Source organism: Diadema setosum, chromosome 20 (genome assembly GCF_964275005.1).
Source record: "Diadema setosum chromosome 20, eeDiaSeto1, whole genome shotgun sequence".
Taxonomy (NCBI): domain Eukaryota; kingdom Metazoa; phylum Echinodermata; class Echinoidea; order Diadematoida; family Diadematidae; genus Diadema; species Diadema setosum.
Genome location: NC_092704.1, coordinates 19448181 through 19469483, shown reverse-complemented (window position 1 = coordinate 19469483; position 21303 = coordinate 19448181). Strand labels below are relative to the sequence as shown.

The window sequence follows — 21303 nt, the reverse complement described above, 5'->3', positions numbered from 1 at the left end:
GTGGGAGTCATGACAATCTTCAAAATAAATTCAAACCACAGATTTAAAGTATTAATTAGGTGCAGGCGACTCATACGAAAGGGGTTAACAAACATTTTAAGTTGTTCTCACCACAAAAATAATGAAAAATGTATCATTTATAAAATTACACTATAGGTATATGAACGAAAAGATCCCCTGTTCTTGCTAGGGAAACACCCGCAAGGAACGTAAGACAATATACATGTATATATTTTATATAATAGAGACCCATTGAGGGAGATGCCAGGATCTGCAGCAGCGAGTGACTCCCCAAACCCGCTCGCTGCAGATTCCGGCACCTAGAGGCGAGGTGGACGGATGGAGGCCTCGACGTGACGGCTGACCAAGGTCGGCTTGTTGTCGGAGGGGACCGGAGAGCGATGTGCGCTGCGAATGTCGTGAAGGTCTATTACGCTGAGGATAGGAGAGATTGAAAGTCCTTCCCCTGTGTACTGGGAAGGGGAAAACGAGACTAAATAGAACATAAGTGAGATTTATCACAATCAAGCATGAGAAAAAAAAAAACGAAACAAACACAAAAACCCACATATCATTGATAAGCAGATATATGCCAACATGGCGTGTGTATAGGCAACTCGCAATTATATGTGAAGATGTATGATACATGTACATATATACATCTTCAAATGCATTCCACAGCAACGTGGGAGACATTATTAATAAACAAGTAATTGATAATAACAATAATGCATATTAACATATGATACGACAACTCAAAAAATATCTTGAAATCTACGTTTGCAAAATGATAAAGTACATGTACATTCTGCAAGACTTTGCAAAGTCCATGCTACAGCAAAGTTATGCAATCTTAAATACTGTGATATTTGTTGGTTTCCTTGACAAAGGCAATAACTGCGTCCAGAGCTTTGTGATTTGCGAGTAAATCAGAGATGTTTAGTGATTGCTTATGGATAGCACGCATGAGATTTGTACGTTGATTTGTGTGTTGTTTGCAGTGTAATAGATAATGTTCCACGGTTTCCAGTGCATTGCATATTGAGCAAAGACCAGTGGGATGCTTACGGATAATATGATAAAAAGTTGCTAATCTTGCTCTGCCCATGCGGAGTCGGTGAGTTATTATTTCATCACGTCTATTCAGACTTTCAAAGGTGAAGGTGTTTGAGGCACAGGGTTGGATGTTGAAAAGATGGCGTCCTTTCTTGGACGAGCGCCATAACGCGTTCCAAGCGTCAAGACACCTATGTTTAATTACATGTCGTATATCATCAACACTTAGAGGAACACTGATTGTAATGTTCTTACGTAAACTTTGTTTGGCAAGATAATCGGCTTTTTCGTTGCCCGCTAGACCGCAGTGAGCTGGTACCCATGCTAAAGTGATGTCACACCCATTCATTACAAGATTTGAGCATTTAAGAAGGACTTCATTGGGAAGGTCAAGGATATTTGAGGTGTGGTTATTCAAAAGTGTCAAGGCACTGAGAGAATCTGAGAAAATAACAGCTCTGAGAGGGAGAGAGGATTCCAGCCATGATAGGGAAAGAAGAATTGCTACCAGTTCTGTACGACAAATTGAGATGGGTGAAACCCTTTCACTTATTTCATGACGATAGTGAGGTACGTAAATTCCAATGCCAGAACAGTTAGTGGAGGGATCATGGGAACCGTCAGTGTAAATTGTCAGGTGGTTTGAATATGTGGTCTTTATGGTTTGAAGAGCAGTTTGATATTGCGCTGAAGGGAGGGCGGTCTTGGGACATGAGCTGTGAAGAGAGAAGTCAATATTGGGATGTTCAATGGACCAAGGGGGACTGGGATAAACATGCATTGGTTGCAGCTTTAGGAAAGTGTCCGTAAGCGGCTTGACTCGGAGAGCGAAAGGAAGTTTGTTTTGTGGCCATTTATTCGAAGAGTATTGCCAGCAGTTGACAATGGCTTTTCGGACGGGGTGAAGTGGGGACAGTAAGTAGGCGCAGTAATTGAAGGCGGCCCTTTCACGGCGTATATGGAGTGGTGGTTCGTTACATTCTACTTGAAGTGCATGCAGGGCAGTGGATGGTAGCGCGCCGGTGCATATTCGAAGGGCATGGCCCTGTACTGTATCTAGTTTGCTTGAAAGGAGCGGGGATAAAGAACCATAGATTTCACAGGCGTAGTCGAGATGAGGGCGGACTAGAGACCGGTAGAGTAAGAAAAGGATTTGTGTATCGGCGCCCCAGTTTGAACCGGTTAGCGAACGGAGGAGGTTTAACCGTTTGTTGCATTTCATTAAGATGTCTTGAACATGAGGGGACCATGACAAGGAGTAATCAAGGGTAACCCCTAGGTATTTATGAGAAGGGACGACTTCAAGCGGAGCGTTCTGGAGACGAATGCAGAAACCTGTGGGAGAAACTGGGCGAGAGTGAAATATAACCACTTTAGACTTATTAGTAGACAGAGAGAGTCCATACTGTGTCATCCAATCAGAGATGCTATTCACATCGGACTGGAGTTTTGTATTGATGTGACGAAGACTGGTAGAAGAATGCCATAAAGCGATGTCGTCAGCATACATAGACACGTTTGATGCACAATAATGTATAATTTCATCAATAAACAAATTGAATAATAGAGGACTAATGACGCTACCTTGCGGGAGGCCAGCTTGGCATGTACGAATGTCTGAAAGTGTGGAGTTTATTTGCACCTGAAAAGTTCGTGAGTCCAGAAAACTTTGTACCCAGCTTAGAAATCGGCCTCGAAGTCCCACTGAGTAAAGTCTGGAAAGCAGTGCCTGATGATTAATAGAGTCGAAGGCTTGACAAATGTCAAGAAAGATAGCGACCGTATATCCTTTACTGAATAGGGATTTCCTTACTTCGGATTCTAAGCAAAGGAGATTATTGAGAATTCTACGATGTCGGAGGAAAGCAGACTGATGGGAAGAAATTAAATCATATTTATCAATAATGTACGAGAGTCTACGGACAATCATACGTTCCATGAGTTTACATACAATAGGTGAGAGAGAAATTGGGCGGTAGGAGCTGATGGAGTGTTTGTCCTTGCCAGGCTTTAGTATGGGCTTGATAATGGAGTGTTTCCATTGGGGCGGGATCACAGACGTTTCCCAACTCATGTTAATAATCTCTAACAGAGAGCAAAACATATTGTCATTTAAATGGCTTAACAACTGTTTGTTGATTCCATCGCCCCCAGGGGCTGAATTCTTGGAAGCTTTGATCGCCATTTCGAGCTCTTTGGGAGTGAAAGGAGCGTTGAGAGGAGAATCATTGTCATGTACATAGGATGGGGGTTGGGAAGTAGGGAGAGGGAGAGTGGGAGTTAAAGAAGGCTTTTGAGAGAAAGCAACTGCCATAGCATTGGCGATACAGTGGGCGTCATGAGTATAAGTATTGTTTATAAGTATGGGTGGGAAGGTACTCCTGGTGTTATTGTTAGACAATAGTTTTACTTTGCGCCATACATCTGAGAGTGGGGAAAAACGGTTCAAAGAGTTGCAAAAAGTAGTGAAATGAGAACGTTTGGCTGATATAATGGTGCGCCTTGCTGCAGCATTGAATTGTAGATAAGTGATTAAGTCATCGTAAAGATATGACTTATCAAGCTTGCGTTTGGCACGATGACGGTCGCGGACAGCTCTCGAACAGGCCGCCGACCACCAGGGAAGAGGTGGGCGACAGGTCGGGGTCTGGAGGGGAATAGAAGCATTAGCAGCTTGGGTAATACATTGTAGAAAAAGATCATACAAATCGTAAATATTTGCTGGACGGGAGCTGTGTGAATGATGTAACAATTCTAGTTCACGCTGAAATAATTCCCAATTGGCTCTTCGAAAAGCCCAACGGGGCGGAAGATTGTCATGATTTTGAGAGGAAGCGCTAGGTATGGAAAGTCGCTTTAATGGCAAAGTAAAATGAACACTGCAAGATATAAGGTAATGATCACTCCCGAGGGAAAACGGGGATACCGACCAGTTACAGTGGGGGGCTAATGACGGAGGAACAAGAGTGAGGTCAATTGATGTGGAAGATCCTCTAGCAATGTCAAAGCGTGTTGCTGAGGAATCGTTAAGTATAACAATATCGTGATCATTGCAAAATTCAAATATGACTTTTCCGTTGAGGTCCATAGTGGTTCCTCCCCATGCAGGATGGTGGGCGTTAAAATCTCCTCCAATGACATAGTTGGCAGGCAGTCGACTGTAAGTGAAAGTAAATCTTGTGTTGACAATCTTTTTATGGGATTGTAAAAATTTATCACAGTGACAGAAACATTTCTATACAGAATATTGACTTTTAAGCCCTCTAGGTGAGGGAAATAATGAACATTGCTGAAATTTACGTCTTGATGAATAAAAATTGCACAGCCACCTCCACGTGATGAGACGCGATTGCGCCACAGAGCAGTATACTTAGGAATGGAGAAATTTGTGTCATCGTGACACCAGGTCTCTTGCACGAGGATAACATGTGGGGGAGAAGGGGAAGAGTAGATGTGTTGAGTCAGCTCCGCGCCATTAGAGGGGAGCCCTATGGCGTTCCACTGCCAAATAATGAGGCTCAGATCCATTATTGGATCTGGTGTTAGGAGTTCGAATATCTTTTCCTGGGAAACGACCACATCGAAGCAAGTGTTTGCAGATTGAACAACTAACATGATTCTCTTGTGGTCAGAATCAGCCGCATGAAGATTGTTGATAACTGTGCTCACAAAGGAGACTAGTTTTTCTACTAGGAGAATGGATGTTGTAGGAGGGAGTTGCCGTTTGTTAGTTTGAGTGGAGGCCGTATTTGTATCTGTGGGGACTGGGAGGCTTCTGTGAACCTGGGCCCTGTCAGTAGCCTGTTGGGGTTGAGTAAATGCATGAGTCACATTCACAGTGGTAGGATGGGAGCGAGAAGTAGTGATGGAGGAGGTGGTAGGGTTGGACTTGGAGTTATGAATGGGAGTAGGTATGGTGGATTGAGGAGGAGAATCGGGCACATGAGGACCTGGGAGATGTTGCGGGTCAGATTGATCAGGGTTAGAATTCATAGCCTGGGTGTTGGATTGGGTAACCTGTAGTTTTTTGGCAGCTTCGGCGTAGGAAACATGATTCAAAGTGGAGTAATTTTGCACTTTACGTGCAAGTTTGAACTTTGGGCAACCTGCATATGCCGCGCTATGGGGGCCCCCGCATCGCAGACATTTTGGATTGGATTTGGACGGGCAAGAAGAGAGATCATGGTTTTCTCCACACCTTACACAACGCTGTTTAGATCTACATGTATCTTTTGTGTGACCAAACCTCTGGCAGTGAAAACAGCGAGAAACAGGGGGAACATATACACTTACTGGGAAAGTTTCGTAGCCAATGCACACTGATTCTGGAAGTGAGGGGCAGTCGAAAGAGAGAACAAGTACATTGGTTGGGGTGGGACCATCGTTTGATCGCTTTGAGATGCGCTTAACCTCGGTCACATCCTGGCCCGCCAGCGCCTCCATGATGTCTTGTTCCGTTAACTCGGGCGAGACGCGTTTGATGACACCTTTTAGAACAGGAGAGAATGACTTGAGCTCCACGAGGGAGCTCAATATGAGCTCCCTCGTGGAGACTTTATGAGCTCCTTTGTGGAGACAACATGAGCTCCCTCGTGGAGACGATATGAGCTCCCTCGAGGAGACTTGGTATGCATTTAATATTCTTGTTTATATCTCTTTAAGATCTATAATGTTCGTTTTATGTTATAAGTGCTGTCTGGGGCAAATTATTTGTATAGGGCCCCATTTCTCTCTCCCTCTCTCTTCTTTCGATCTTTAAAATAACAACAACAACAATAATTCTTTTTGCAATTAAAACATATTTAAAGACACAGTCCAGTAATGGTCCGTTGTCAGTCCCACTATGCTCACTTTTTCATTCTATAGAAAATGTTCAAAAACTGAGTGTGAATAGGAAGGTAAAATTGAGTAAATCTAGTCATTATTGCATTCCTCTGGTTTTGATTTGGACTGTTTTGCTTGGATGGATTGTCATTCTTATTTGTCTCTTTGTGTGCCACAGTGCAAACCCCTAAATGTGCTACATCATTTTGAGACCAAAACGCATCAGCACTTTTGGAAAACATTATGTTTGCCAAAGACATTTTTAAAGAAATAAGGCACAACAAAGCTGTATTTGGTTGAGCATTAATTTTGAGCAAAATTTGCAAAATTAGCGAGCTGTCGACTGAGTCGGGCATCCAAATGCAGCATACAAAGAGTTAGTAGGTTAAGCGGGAGGAGGAGAGGTATAATCAAATGAAATGTTACAGCTTAGTGCATGAGCTAATGAAAAGTTACAGACCCAGTAGCGTGGGAATTCATTGTTGGCCCGAGTCATTCGCTGCCCATCGGAGTACATTTGAATCGTATTAGAGCAATTACCCCCCCCCCCCCCCGGACAATTATTCCCAGCTGAATACCGGTTAGTGATATGGTCAGAGTAAAGATTAGGGTTAGGGTTAGGTTATTAGAGTCAGAGTTTGGGTTAGGGTTACGAGTAGGTTCAGGATAAGGATTAGGGTTAGGATCGAGGGAAGGGTCGGGGTAATTGTCCAGGGGGTAATTGCCCTAGACCCATTCGATTACCACGAATAGCACTGGTCGGTGAATATGTGCATGAAAGCAATCGGTAACGGTTCTCTTACAAGCGGAGATTCTTCGGCTGTTATTAGATGTGCTTACACAGCGACCACAGTGATAAAGCTTTAACAGGCCCTACACAGTTATTACGGGGATTCTCGAATACATCCGAGCCGGGACAGCCTTCCCTCTCCATAATCCCCGCTCTACAGGGTCTGTTATACCCACCCCAAAGCGGTAAATCGTAAGATAATCAGCAGAAATCGAAAGTCACTGCTCGTGATAACCCTGCCTGCTCACCTAACTTTCCACAGGATTCAAGGGAACTTACTGTGAGCTGGATGTTCAGGAGTGCGCGTCCAACCCTTGTGTGAACCATGGAACCTGTATAGAAGGAGTAGATGGTTTTTCATGCCACTGCCTACCAGGATATCGGTATTAAAGACAATTTACTATGCATTCATCTGCCACCCTCAAAGTCATCTTAAGTCACTGGATTTTGATTTTTCGGAGTCATGGGTTTTTATCATGGGATTCTTGTAGCCAACTTATTTTTTTAAGACTGCCATGCACATGGAAACTAGCTGAGCACCACATACTGTACATAATATATTAGAAAAAAAAGAAATTAAGTTAAGATGCACTCAAATTTTCTCAAGCATCCGGGAGTGCAGGACATGTCGACACTATTCAGTTTAATTCAATTTAGTTTATATCACAAACATTTACATAATCAGCATTCTCACATACGGGTTATTTGAAATTGTAGATATAATGTATATCAATTGCAAAATTGAAACAGGTTAAAGCATACATTGAATGTTGTGTGGGACCTACAAGAAAGCAGAGCAATATAGTTCATTAAGTTCCCCAGAGATACAGAATATTATATGCAGATAAGTAAAAGTGATATAAATTTTTTTAGAAGGAAGGAAGGACTGAGATAAGAAACCAAGACGGAAGTGGGGAAGGAATATTAAGAGAACAGTGTACGTCTGAAATTATTGAAATGATACACAATTGGCTCCAGAAGAAATAACTGCATTTGTGAGTACAAAATACACATATTGGTCACATTGACTATGCTGATTCCGTATGCCATATCGCGTTTCACTATCATCGAAAAGCTTTTTCATTTTACAAAAGTCGTAAAATAGATCTAAAAATTTAGAGAGGTGTTGGTAAATATCAAACAGTCGAGTTGGGAACAAAGACATATCAAATTGCCTCTACTCTGTTTTAGTCATATCTCCTCAGCTGGTTTACAAAACTTGGATTTCTGCAACTTTATAAGGTTTGTTTGGAAATGTGATGTTACAAATTTCTCAGATGCAGGAAATCATGTTGAATGATAATATTCAAATTGGTAAAAGTTTCTTTATTTGTTTTATAAAAAATCTCAAATGTAACAATGTTGGTTTTTCATGCAAAATACTTCATGTTAAAAATTTCTGCCAGAAACAAAAAGAAATCTCTAAGTTTTGTTCTCATTTTGTCATTATTCTTAAACTAGCCAAGAAAATAGATGAATATATCATATTAGCAAAAAGCAAAGCTATTCCATTCAGTATTAACTGGAATCTTATATCATTTAGCCTGTTTGTAGTCGTTTGTCAAATCGTTTTATCAATACACTAACAGTATACTATGTATAAATCAATTTTCTATAGTAATGTTGGATATAGGTCTTCACATTCACATTGACATAACTTGATACACAAACGTACCACAACACACGCAAGCATGACTATATATCTGTGTGTGTATGTGGGTGTGTGTGTGTGTGTGTGTGTGTAACAAACATCTGTCAGAGACCGAGGATTCATTAATCCCTCTATACGACAAGTGACGACAGTGGATACAGCGATGGCACGGATGATTAAATCTTCACAACTTCTGTCTGTTGTTGTTGTTGTTTTCACAGAGGTTTGTTATGTGAAGAGCAGATAGCAGCTTGTTTGCCGAATCCATGTCTGAACAACGCCACGTGTGTGGATGGCTTCCGACAGTTCACATGCATGTGTCTCCCCGGATATACAGGAGACAGATGCGAGAGAGGTACAACTGTATGCAACATATACCTTTTCATTTTCATTTCATTTAATTGTTTCTGTATGGTACAATTATAATCACCTTTGATCACTTTCAGAAATAAACATATGGTTCATGATAATTCATGGCTGATTTTGCACATGACAGGTAAGCAAATCATTGTGACAAAGAACGGAAACATAATGATTAAAAAAAATCAAGGTACCATACAGGAGGATCCCCAGTAAGCCAAGCTTAATATTGGGGCCTCTGTTTTCGATCTGAAGTGACAGCTTCTCTGTAAACTTACAGCAGGTACAGTACATCATTCGCTAGCAGAAAACGCGTTTTGCTAATTTTTTTTTTTTTTCATAATACCACAAGAATCCACGTGTGGGCGAAAATCGATTTGAAAAAAGCAAGAATATAATTTCATATGAATATTCTTAATCCAGAATTTCCAGAAGAAATACGTGAAGACAATGTTTGAGTGTTACGTGTTGGTTATAATACCTGTAGGAACAACATACTGTGAAAATGTTCATAGATGAATTATTTGCGAGTGAAGAGTTTTGTCTACCATTACATGGGCGTTGGACAGAGGCACTCAAATCTGTTTTTTTTTTTTTTTTTTATTCCGATTCACAGAGATTCCTTCAAACTACGAATTGCTCATGGACAAGAGTAGGCCATCTATTAATCATATGACCACTAAATCGCCCGGAACAACAAATTTCACCAGCGCTTTTTGGATTCATGTCAACCTCTCAAAATACCGGGTCATGCAGATATTCTCGATACCTGCCGTTAATCTTACCTTCCGTTTAAACGACAACTGTGAGATGACTGCCTCTGAATCAATGTAAGTCGAATAAATATTCTTTCGTCTACCTAGGTCACGTTGTGTTTCAAATAAGCCCTTTCATCAATATCTGCGTGGCGGTCAAAGCTGCCGCTCTTTTAGCGATCTGGAACGAAACACCTTCAGAATTATCTGCAGTCAATAAATCATAATGGTAATGTCCAAAAGTAGGTTGAGAAGCTGATCTCTGACCTCTTCTTAACATACATGTTGTACGTTATTCGAGTGTCAAGTTTGCAAAGTATGATATGAGTGTGTGTGTGTGTGTGTGCATATATTCATCCATTTGTTTATTCAATTGTATTGTTTTGAGGAGTAAGTACACAATACTTGTTTGTTTGTCTTGCATACACTTTACCAGGTACATTGATGAAGGCGAACCGTCAACTTTGTGCGACAGCAAATGGCATTCCATCCTCCTACAGTATGACGTGTCAGGGGATTGGGCCCTGTACATTGATAGACTTCTTGTTATCAGCTCCACGAGTCCCGGAACTACGGGATATTATGATTTCAACGAGCCTTTGACGTTCACCATTGGAGCTGAAAGTTTAAACATAAACGGTATGCTGTCTTTGGACATTACTAAAGACAGTCCTTCAATATCCGGGTCATTCGTGTGCTCCGTTTTGTGTCGTTTATTCTGCTTCCTATTAGTAACCGTCATGTTGTCCTATTAACCAAATGAAAGCTTGTGAGTTTCGAGCCCCCTTTCTCAATTAAAACCTTAAATTATCTCTGTTCATGGATCCCCCATCAACTGTTCTTTAACTGCAAGACGTCAAATGTTTATCCGTTGATCTTTTTTTTATGCCTCCGCCAACGAAGTGGCCGGAGGCATTATGTTTTCGGGTCGTCCGTCCGTCCGTACGTACGTCCGTCCCGTTTTGTTTTTGTAGATATCTCAAGAACTGTGAGGTGGTTTTGCATCAAACTTGGTATGAGGGTATATCCTGGGGGGATGATACTTCATGTGGATTTTAGGGTCACCGGGTCAAAGGTCACAGGTTATTTTGTGAAAAAAAGGTTGAAATTTCATGTTTTTCTCCATATCTCGCAAATGGTTCAAGGTATCTTCATGGAACTTAGTATATATGCATGTACCGATGGGCAGTGATTATCTAGGGAAGTTGGGGGTCATGGGTCAAAGGTCAGGGGGTCAAAGGTCAAAGTCAACTCCTCAAAATATCACTACTTTCCTTATATTTATGCAATGCCTGAAGGATTTTTTTTAACTTGATGTATGCATGTATTACCCAATATATATTCTGTGGGAAGTTTCTTGCCAAAAGGTCAAAGGTCAAGTGAAAGTGCTAAATTGCACTTCTTCCTCCATATCTCAAAAGTAACTCAAGGTATTATCATGAAACTTACATGTTTACGCATGTTCTACCTAACAGTGATTCTCTTTGGAACTGTGGGGTCAAAGGTCAAAGGTCAGGTTTAGATAATACTATTTTACCATTTGACACTGAAATTATACTTTTTCTCAATACCTTGAAAATTACTCAATGCATAAACTCATAAAAGGGTCAAAAGTCAAGTAAAAATCATCAGTTCCCCCAAATACCTGCACTCTGACGTTTTAATCATTCATCCAATTGAACCTAGTTCTAGGAAAGTGAACATTCAGCACATTTGTGGCAAACCTGTCATTTTAATATGAAGCCAATTGTGTGAAATTGTCATCACACATTGTCAAGACATTGTACTATAGACCTATTAGGAGAACCATGCATTATGGCGGAGGCATACACCAGTCGCCGTAGCGACATTTCTGGTTTACCATTATCATGTTATCCTGATTATTCACATCATAATTATATCTATCTCAAATGTTTCGTTTTTATACCAAGATTCACAGGAAAAATACCATGTATCAGTGCTTAATATGATTATCAAACTAAAAAAAAAATCAAAGAAAACGTTCAAGAAAAAACTTCAAATGGACCTGAAAACCACTGGAGACAATTCATTCAAACTTGGTTTGATCGTGCTTTCCTATTACTCCAATAACAATGTGATGTGATTACATCTAAATTTCGAGATCAAAAGGCCGACAACCGCTTGCCGCCAGACCAAACCTTGCCAAAGTAGATGTCAACATAATCATAAAATGTAATCTATGATCTAATAAAGGAGTTTGAAAGTGACGATCACACTTCATTCAGAGATCATCAGGATAATGTTGTGAATTTCAGAAGGTGGGGTTGCACAACTGTCAATGGTCAAGGGTAAAAATTAGCTTTCATTTCGTGTAATTTTGCTTTCAAACGACATGGAGTAAAATCGGCCTTCATACAACAATTGACTATGAGACATAGTGATTTTGAGGGAGATTCGGTCAGAGTGTAAGACCAAAATTCTGTTTTGTAATGCTTGCTTGTTTACGCGTGATTTTTTTTTTCTGCTAGGAATAAACCTAACCTGCTGCAGCTGACGGAATAATGCAAGTAGACCACATTGGGTTAGATATGTCCAAACGCTTTTTGCCGCCTCATTCCAGTTGAGATAAATCCAGAATGATTAATAAACCTCAGAAAGAATAGATCGGGACAAAAATAAAGTAGGCGGCGTCAATACATATGTTCCAGTAACGCCTTCTTAACTCCTTTATTTTGGAAGTGGGAAATGGCTGACAACATTGTAATGTTATAGCAAATTGTAATAGGGGGTAAAACTTTACAAACTGAAAAGGGTCTAATGCAGCGTGTAACAACACACGGGACTGCCCAAAGCTGTTCCTAGCACAATGCAGTGACAATCTTGTCCTTAAAGGGACTGTACAGTACTGGTTGAGGTAGGGATTCATGTTTTGAACATTCCTAAGTGAGATAATGAAAAGCCTTCTATGAAATATGAAAGAGCATGTAATTTTAAGAAGGATTCAACGTTTATTTGATGAAAATTGGTTTTCAGATAGCTGAGATATCCAAAAAAGTGCTAATAATAAAAGGCGACATGCCCCAACTTTATTAGTATCTCTTTGTTTCACCTTGTTTTTGGATATCTCAGCCATTTCAAAACCGATTTTCATCGAATAAACTTTTGATACCCCTTAGAACTGCATGCTCTTTGACATCTCATAGAGTGATTTCTGAATATCTCACAAAATGTTAAAAGCTAAATCTTCACCTCGACCAGAACTGTACACACCCTTTAATTCATAATCCAAAATCTGTGATGTCTCTAAGACCTTTGCTTTATTCACTCATATCTACATAAAATTTGGTACAATAACTCACAGAGACCATTCAGATATCAGACTTCAATACGTGGAGTGGCTTGGTAGATGATTCGTTGTTGGCAAAAATCCAGACGAAATGTCATCCAGGTGTGTTCGGCAATGTCCTGTCCTGGACCGATTTGGCCACAGATGAAGCCTACCAAGATGTGTTCTACGCACCCTCACAGTGTGACGGTAAGATGGTTAAACTCGGATGAGGGTATCCTCCCTTTATGTATCGTCCAAGTTCTCTTCATGTTTTTTCCCAAGTATTCTTCGTATTGGGTTCAATGACAGTAGCAAGCATGTACACGTACTTTTTTTCAATTGTTGTTGCAGCTGCCGCAATCTCAAAGAAAAGTTGTGAACGCTTTCTTTTGTTTCTCACTATTAACTGACTCTGAAGTGCTTAACATTGTGTCAGAGAGAAATTTAAAGCCCTGGAATCCCGCAATCATCGACTGGATATCAGTTCCACAGTAAAAGCCAAGGAGGTACGAGAGAACGCACATCCTAGGTAAAAAAACAAAAACAAAACAACTCAGAACACAACTCGTTAAGCCTTACGCCGTCATTGTGTTTTTTAGTAAATCCTTAGCACTGCGCTAAAGAAATAACTTACAAGAAGATGTAGTCAAAGTATAGAACTCACTGGTGGAAAAAAAAAAACACCAAGCCAACACGTGGTAAGATTTTGGTACACTATTTGCTACAGTCGATCAGTACATGATACTGTCAGGAGAGAAATTTATCTTTGATTGTGCCAGTAAAGTGAAATTGAACTTGTCCTAGAAAGCCACTAGGTCAAACTACAAGAAAGTGACTGTCTGGAAATTCATATTAAATGAGACGAAGTAAAAGTAAAAGAATAAACTGGCATAGCAACAGCGTGTCTAGATCAGTTAAATTTAGACAAGGCAGTCACATGAAATGAGACAAAGCAAAAGTTAAAGAAATAGCATGGCAACAGCATCCCCGGTTTGCAATATTATGTATTAACTCAGACTATAGAAATTGAGTGAATAGAGGTGTTATGTAATAGCTCCCATCCAGGTGGTGGCTAGGAATGTTCTCTAGCTCAGTCGAGATTCAGTTATGTCAGTGTCACTAGGGTGTTGGTAGTCCACTGCCTGGACTGTTTTGTGTGATCATTTACCGCGCGCACACACCGCTACAGCACGCGTATGCCCCACCGTATGCTCGTGTATTAATTTGCCGCGCACGCACGCATCTCGACCTCCAAAACAGTCCAGTCTGGTTTGCCAAGTCTCCCCGAAATATTTCGGAAAAAATTGGCCCCACCCCCATCCCTCATTCATTTCGAGCATCCTGATTGGTCGATGAGATCGCGTCCAGCAGGCAATTTGTGGGATCGAAAAAAGTCGATCGATCTCTAATCTTGTAGTCTTATTGCAAACAGGTATATTGCATGTAGCAATATAACATACGTATTTTACGCCAATATTTGTATTAATCTCTACATATATTGATGGAATTTCAAAATTATTTTTCTTTTTATTAAAGATTGCTCAAATGATATATCTTAGAGATCATAAGAGGAGAATGAAATTAGAACGTACATAAACCGTGCGTAAGATTAAGACTAACTTCTACTCGTTTTCATAACTGTTATAAATTAAATTATTAATATCACAATAGCCAGCATTTTAAATCTATTTTTCGACAGAAAAAAATAATTTAAAAGTTACAAATAAAAAAAAAAATTGGTAAATACGTGTGAAAAAGATATTCGCCCATTTAAAGCATCGTGACTTATCGTACATGTCAATTTCGAGGTGGCTTTTACTTCTCGATCGGGGATCCCCCGGATCGCGTGTACAGCATACAGCTTGTGCAACAAATGTGCTTTTCGTATTGATTCCGAGTCTTGCGTTTTCCGACCAAAATCTGTGCAGCATTTCAAGTATTTCCTCCAAACCTTGTTTACGTGATCAATGGATGTCAACATCAGCGTCTCCGCGTCGCTTTTCTGACAGTGATAATGAGAAGAGCATTCAATGCAATGTGCTACTGAGAAGCTTGGATTCGTTGACGGTTTCGGGGAGCAGCAGCAGAACCAGAACTTAAAAGTCCCTACTACACGTAGAGTCTACTCGTTTCTCCGTGCGTGGCCATAGATTCATGATTTTGTTTATCTCCATGCCGACTGGTTTCGGCAATAGTGTGGTGTTCCAACTTCCAAGCTGCACCGTTGTGCGTTGATATTCTTCGCAAACTAGATCTACATGATGGACCAGACTCTCCGAAAGCTGTGGCTCTTGTCATGCCTTTGAAGTCTTTAATTTCGGACCAGATGAGCAGGGCTATGGATCTTGCTTGGCCTGCGTGACAAAGTCGAAGACTCAAGCGGCCTAGCGGTAAGCTAATCATTTAACGTTAGATCTATCCAATTTCTACAAATGATTCGTCAAGGCAACTTTCATTACGTGCACGTCTCTTGTCTTGAATTACAAACTGTAACTGTAGGCCCCTAGTTGAACAACAAAAAATGATTGTAAAACTAAAATGTAGTTAAATGTCTGGCCTCTGGGCCGGGTAGGGTAAACACATGTCAGGCTTCTACTACAGTACTGCTCTTGTGAGTGTTCCTAGCTCTAGGTGTACTGAGCTGTGTCAAATCCTGTGTAATTGTAATAAATTGTTAACACCGTAACTGCACTGGTTTAATTGTTTTGTACAGTACAGTAAAACTACTGTAACTTTCTCGCATACAAATGCAATTACACATAGGCCTACTGCCTTAGCTTTAATCTGTGAGACACAGCCTGTGTCTCGTCGGCTTTGCTCCTCTACACAGACAGAGGAGCAATCGAGACAGACGCTGAGGCCCACAGACTAATTCTTCATGTGCATGTACATTGAGAAAAAACTCAAATAGGAACATGCTTCAGTATGCAAATGTACTCGTACTGAAAGGGGACAACTTTGCACAACAGGGAATGACACTAGAACCAGACAGGGTTTGCCTTTTGAACACTTTAATTCGGTCTTCGGTATCGAATCGTCAACATAGGTCCTCTGAGGACAGTCGCCATCTTTTGTTCTTCTTTCCGCCCTCTCTCCGCGTATCTGTTACAATCGTGTACACATTATGTTCCCTTTCAATACTTGTTCATCTATAGATTAAAATTATGCAGTCTTATGGCTATGCGATATGCATTGAAGAGACTGCAGGCATTATTAAAATCACATGTGCAATGTAGAAAATGTTTTTTATTTTAATCTTACTGGGTTTTTTTTTTCTTATTTTTCAAATAGGGGGACTGCATCTGGAGACACCAAAGCATTTCGAGCAGTGTATGGAAAATTTGGTGAATTACGATCGGAACTCAAGTCGTCAGTCCCGCTGTTGCCCTGACAGCCACTGCAACCAGAGATGTGCATAGCGGTATCATCGAAAACTTTGGTCTTCACAATTATGTGTGGGTAAATCAGTTGCCGGACAAGCAAAATATAAAACATGTTGTCAAGTCTGCTGCAAGAGATTTAGATACAATGTTCAAGTGGCTGGCAGATGACTTGAAGATCCATGGTGCATGTTGTGAAAGGATGATAAGAAAAATGTGCAGTAATGTGAACGCGACCTTTATGGCACTGCTTCCAGAAGGTTGCCTCAGGTATGTTAATAAGTTTATATGTACCACCAGAACATGGAAACTGATATCCAAAAGGAAATTGTTGACAGCATGTTAGCAACAGATGGTGAAATCAGAGTTCTGATAGCTACCATTGCATCTGGCCTGGGTGTTGACGTAAGCAACATACACAGTACGGTTTTGTGTGGATGCCCAAGTGATCTAGACGATTATATCCACTTTTTAAAAGCACTCAATTTTCAGGCCTTATCAGATATACCAGAATCATGTGCAGCTGTACAGCTGTACATCGTAGCTGAGATTTTTTTTTTTATGAAAAATGTCACGTATACACGTGTACATGTAGCTTAGCTTGTACCTTTGGGATTTGAAAATTGTTTTTTAGAAAATTCATATGATTGTTTTAAAACAAGAATCCACTGTGGGTGTTTTTCCTCCTTAAGGTTTGTAATGGTGAGTGGTTGGTACATTGGTTTCTGGTGTACCTGAATTTTTGCAGTTCCATGCTACATGTACAATAATTTTCTTTTTATCACTGCAATTACTGTACATTGCTCTTATTCATAGAAGCAAATACAATGTACATTTGTACACACCTACTTTTCATACTGTACTTTGTTTTTTAGGCGTGAATATTTTCATTTCATTGGACATGTTGATGGGTACATATCATAATTACAAGTGATAAAATTATGGAAAAGTTGAAATATTTTAGTTCAAGGTTGTGTTTTTGTGATGTAGTGGATTACATGTACATGTACATACAGACCATGCCAAGTGGGGATGGGCTGTGTGTTTTGGGTGTTTGGGTGGGTGTTTGAAAATTGAACTGAAAATGCTGTTTGTCTGCACATGTAATTGTACATCGCATGTTCATCTATGCATACATGTACATACAAGTGTACAAATGTGTAGAGTGTGTTTTTGAGTTGTACAACTACCAAGAACTTGTTTACATATAATACTTTCTTTACATACAAAATCATTCATGAGAAGTACAGTATGTTCTTTGGCCCATTTTGATAAAACTAAAACTAGTTCTGTTACTGCACATGAACATTTGTACCTATAGTTTGAACTGTGTAGCAATGAATTTATTTTCTTTTTTGAACTTCGAAGCATTTTTTTTTTTTAACCAAGAATTGTTGTAAAGCGCAACAAATGAAAAAACAAAGATTTCGTTGTCATAACTTGTAACCAGTTTGTGTTAATCATGTGTTTTTGATGTGTAATGAGAGTCTACTACACATGGTAATTAGACTGAAATGTGACATATCAAATTATTTCTCTGACATCAAAATTCAGAGTCAAACAGTTTACAATGTATTTTGTTTGAAATAATGCACTGTTGTTGAACAATGATCATGAACTATCATGAATATACAGTAAATGTATTGTATATTACAGTACTGGTACATGTACATGTACAAATGAAAGTGTATAATGAAGGAATTTCAAGAGCATGGAGAAACAACTGAAATATGCCTAATATTTTATCAACTATAGAACATTTAACTTCAGTTCCTTATGAGTACTTGGTGGCACAGAATATCCAACTTTAAAGACACTTATAAAAATACACCTTAGGAATTATTTTGAATGTCCTTCCCAGAGTGACAACTTTTTGAACTCATTATTGACAGTTAGGAGTGGGATGCTAGCTTTGAAACTTCCTTGGTAGTTGGTACAACATTAACAGTTTTACCATCATGGCCAAATTTTTATAATGAAGGCTTAAGAAGTAATGTGATTAAAAAAATGTACAAGTTATACATATGCTCAAATTACACTACTCGTAGTCCATTTGTTTTCACTTTGCGGTCTGCTAGCTCTTACTGTACATGAAATGATGAAGACTACACAGTGTATTTAACAGTACATATATTTGCACATATGTTTAATGTACATGTACACTGTACATTGGACATTTCAAAGTACAATAGTGATAAATTGATGTATTTCCTGACCACACCTCAACACTGAAAAAAAAAATCTAAACATATTTACCAATAATCAGGTGCCATAAATGTGAAAAAGTAAAGTCAACTACACTGTACAGCTGTATGTACAAAGTACATACACTGTATACAATGTTTTAATTTGGATGTGATTTGTAATAGGGGGTTTAATCAAATTGCTAACATGTGAGTGTGTGTGTGTGTGTGTGTGTGTGTGCATGTGTTTGTGTATGTCTGTGTGTGTGTGTGCACATGCGTGTATGTGTTTGTGTGTGTTGTGTGCATGGCCCACACATTTCCCAAGCATAATTTCACACTGATATCCCCCTTAAATGTTTGTGAATTAGAAAAAAACAAGTTGCTTTGTCAGACTGTCTTTTGATATGAATAGGCCTATTTATTTAATAATGTATATATAGGCCTACATGGAGCTACTATTTTGAGCAAATACAGGTATGGTTTGCCAAAAAAGGGAGATATATATATATATACATATATATATATATATATATGTGTGTGTGTGTGTGTGTGTAACCTTTATATGCATATGCAGAAGGGCAGTTCCACCAAAACTGTTCACTTGTAATGCCAGAGACAAATGGACCAATATCTCTAGCAAAAATGCTCTTAAGTGTCTTCATCTTGGTTTACTAAGTTTAGCTTTACTATCATGAAGACTAACAAACAAAAAACTGAGTGACGGGGTATTCTTACAACAGGGATATTGGTCTGATTGTCTCTGTTACAGAAATTATCAAAGTGAATAGTGTCGGTCTAACTGCCCAGTAGGCCCTACATGAAGTGGTGATAAAATTATAAAAGTTGTACAAACTTAGCGCAATTCTTTAAATTTAGACTGCTCTCTAAAAAAGGCACCTTCTGGTTCCTTACATGTACTTAAAAACTTTGCACTACAAATTGTGTAATGTGGTTGTACCCTATCCCCTTCACCTCCACCACCCCTGATCAGAATATGCTTGATATCTTGTATACCATAGCTAAGTAGCGGTTCATAGAACCTACATCTCACAGCCCTGAGCTTACATTACAAAATTACATTGTTATTTAGTGGACCACAAGTGCCTATGTCAATTAAAGAATTTCTTTAATTTCTGAATATTTCATCATACAATATTATTAAGGAAGAATAATTGATGACAAAATTATTTCCTTTAATGAATATGATTGGCACAATCCCCCCCCCCCCAAAAAAAAAAAAACATATTTGATCCCCTTTACCAACAATAACATCGCCAAACAAATCTTCCAACTTTTCTTGAGGTCCACATCTCACGACCTTCACAGAGTTCTTTGCAGTTTTATGTAGTGTTTGGACGTTAGAAGTGGCACATCACAAATCATACATCGGCGAGCTGGCGATTTGTAGCTCGCCATTTTCAATCTCAAGAATAATATTCAAGTCATCATCGAATCTGGGCACAACAAAGTCCAAAACACCACGTGAAAGTAGGTCGGACATGACTGCAACCATAACTTTCAGCCAGTCAAAAACGTTGCACGAATCAGCTGTGCAACAATGCATGGTACGGATCACTGAAGAACTGAGTACATGTATCGCATTGCATTGTGATCAAAGAGTTCGCTCTTTGATTGTGATAATGTGTGTTGTGCAAAAATGCAGGCATCTCTGTGCACATAATTAGTACATTGTAATTGTTGCAGATCGCACTGTATTCACGGTGCAATGCACACAGCTGGCTGTAGATCGGTCGATCCCACATAACTTTTCTGTGATCGATCCCTTAAGGGCTTTTTACACTTGTGTTTCTTAACCCCGGACTTTCTCTGACCCAGGACTATCGTTAGTCCCGTACCAATTTTTTCAGCTTTTTACACTCGCCAATTAGTCCCGTACTATCTCTTGTCCGGGGCTAAGGAGAAAACTGACCTTTTTACACTCGTCTTTCTTAGCCCCGGACTTTCCAAACCACATGAATATTCATAATTAGGCTGTGTACTGTACACGTACACGCACGCACCGGCAGCACTTGATTACCTCGTTTCTGATTGGTCAGTGAGGGTCGCACTTCGTCTCCGTCGCTTAGCCCAGGATTATTTTTTCGTTCTGTTTACACTCACTTGCTTGGCACCGCAATTGCGGTGCTAGCACCGCAATTGCGGTGCTAACCCCTGCTATTTTGCAGGGCCAGATAGTACCGTACTATCGGTGGGGCTAGCCCACTTTGGCAAAAACGAGTGTAAACAGAAAGTGGGCTAAGGATAGTCCCGTACTATCGGTGGGGCTAAGGCCCCCCCTTAGCCCCACCGATAGTCCGGGGCTAAGCAAAAATTTACAAGTGTAAAAAGCCCTTTAGTTTTCATGCATACGCAATGAGCTTGCGAGAGATAGGGCATTACGTAAGCATACCTAATATGAACTTTTGACCCTACGCACTGTCAAACCATTCTGGACGTTTTTTTCGGACAGGTTTGTTGGCATCGAGCGGTTACAGGGGATAGCGCGATAAGCTGTGGAGCGGCGCGTGGATGCGTAATGATAGAAAACGTTCAGAATCTGGACTAGGGTGTTGGTTGTAGTTTATTGTTCACAAGTTCATGAGTAAAGATGTTATGTAACAGCAGTCTAGACGATGGCTAGACATATTGTGTAGAGTTTCAATAGGGCTATATTTAAGCATGATGATTGGATGATTTCCTTAGTGTAGGAAAGGCATGAAAAAGCAAGTGTATCGGAGTGTAAGGGATTTTAGTGTGAACATCTATGGTTAGGGAAGCTAATAAAAAGCTGAGTAATGTGGAGGATCGGGGAGAAACACTTTAATCAGACATCCAGCATAGATCTCCGCTTAGGCAGCAGTCGTTTCTTCTGGGGGTTTTCTACGTCGGTGAGATGCGAGCTCCAGCTGCCGATAAAACTGAACTCGGACAGTTATGATCCGAACTTTGGAACGGAGCTCAATCTCCATTTGCCTGCTCGTCGTCGTTTGAGCTCGGGCATCGCAGGTCAAG

At 40.0% G+C, this 21303-nt stretch overlaps 1 pseudogene; it reads left to right on the top strand.

The window, feature by feature from the left end:
* The first annotated feature begins 15273 nt into the window (after nucleotides 1-15273).
* Nucleotides 15274-17269, top strand: LOC140243958 (ATP-dependent DNA helicase RecQ-like; annotated as a pseudogene).
* Nucleotides 17270-21303: the final 4034 nt, after the last annotated feature.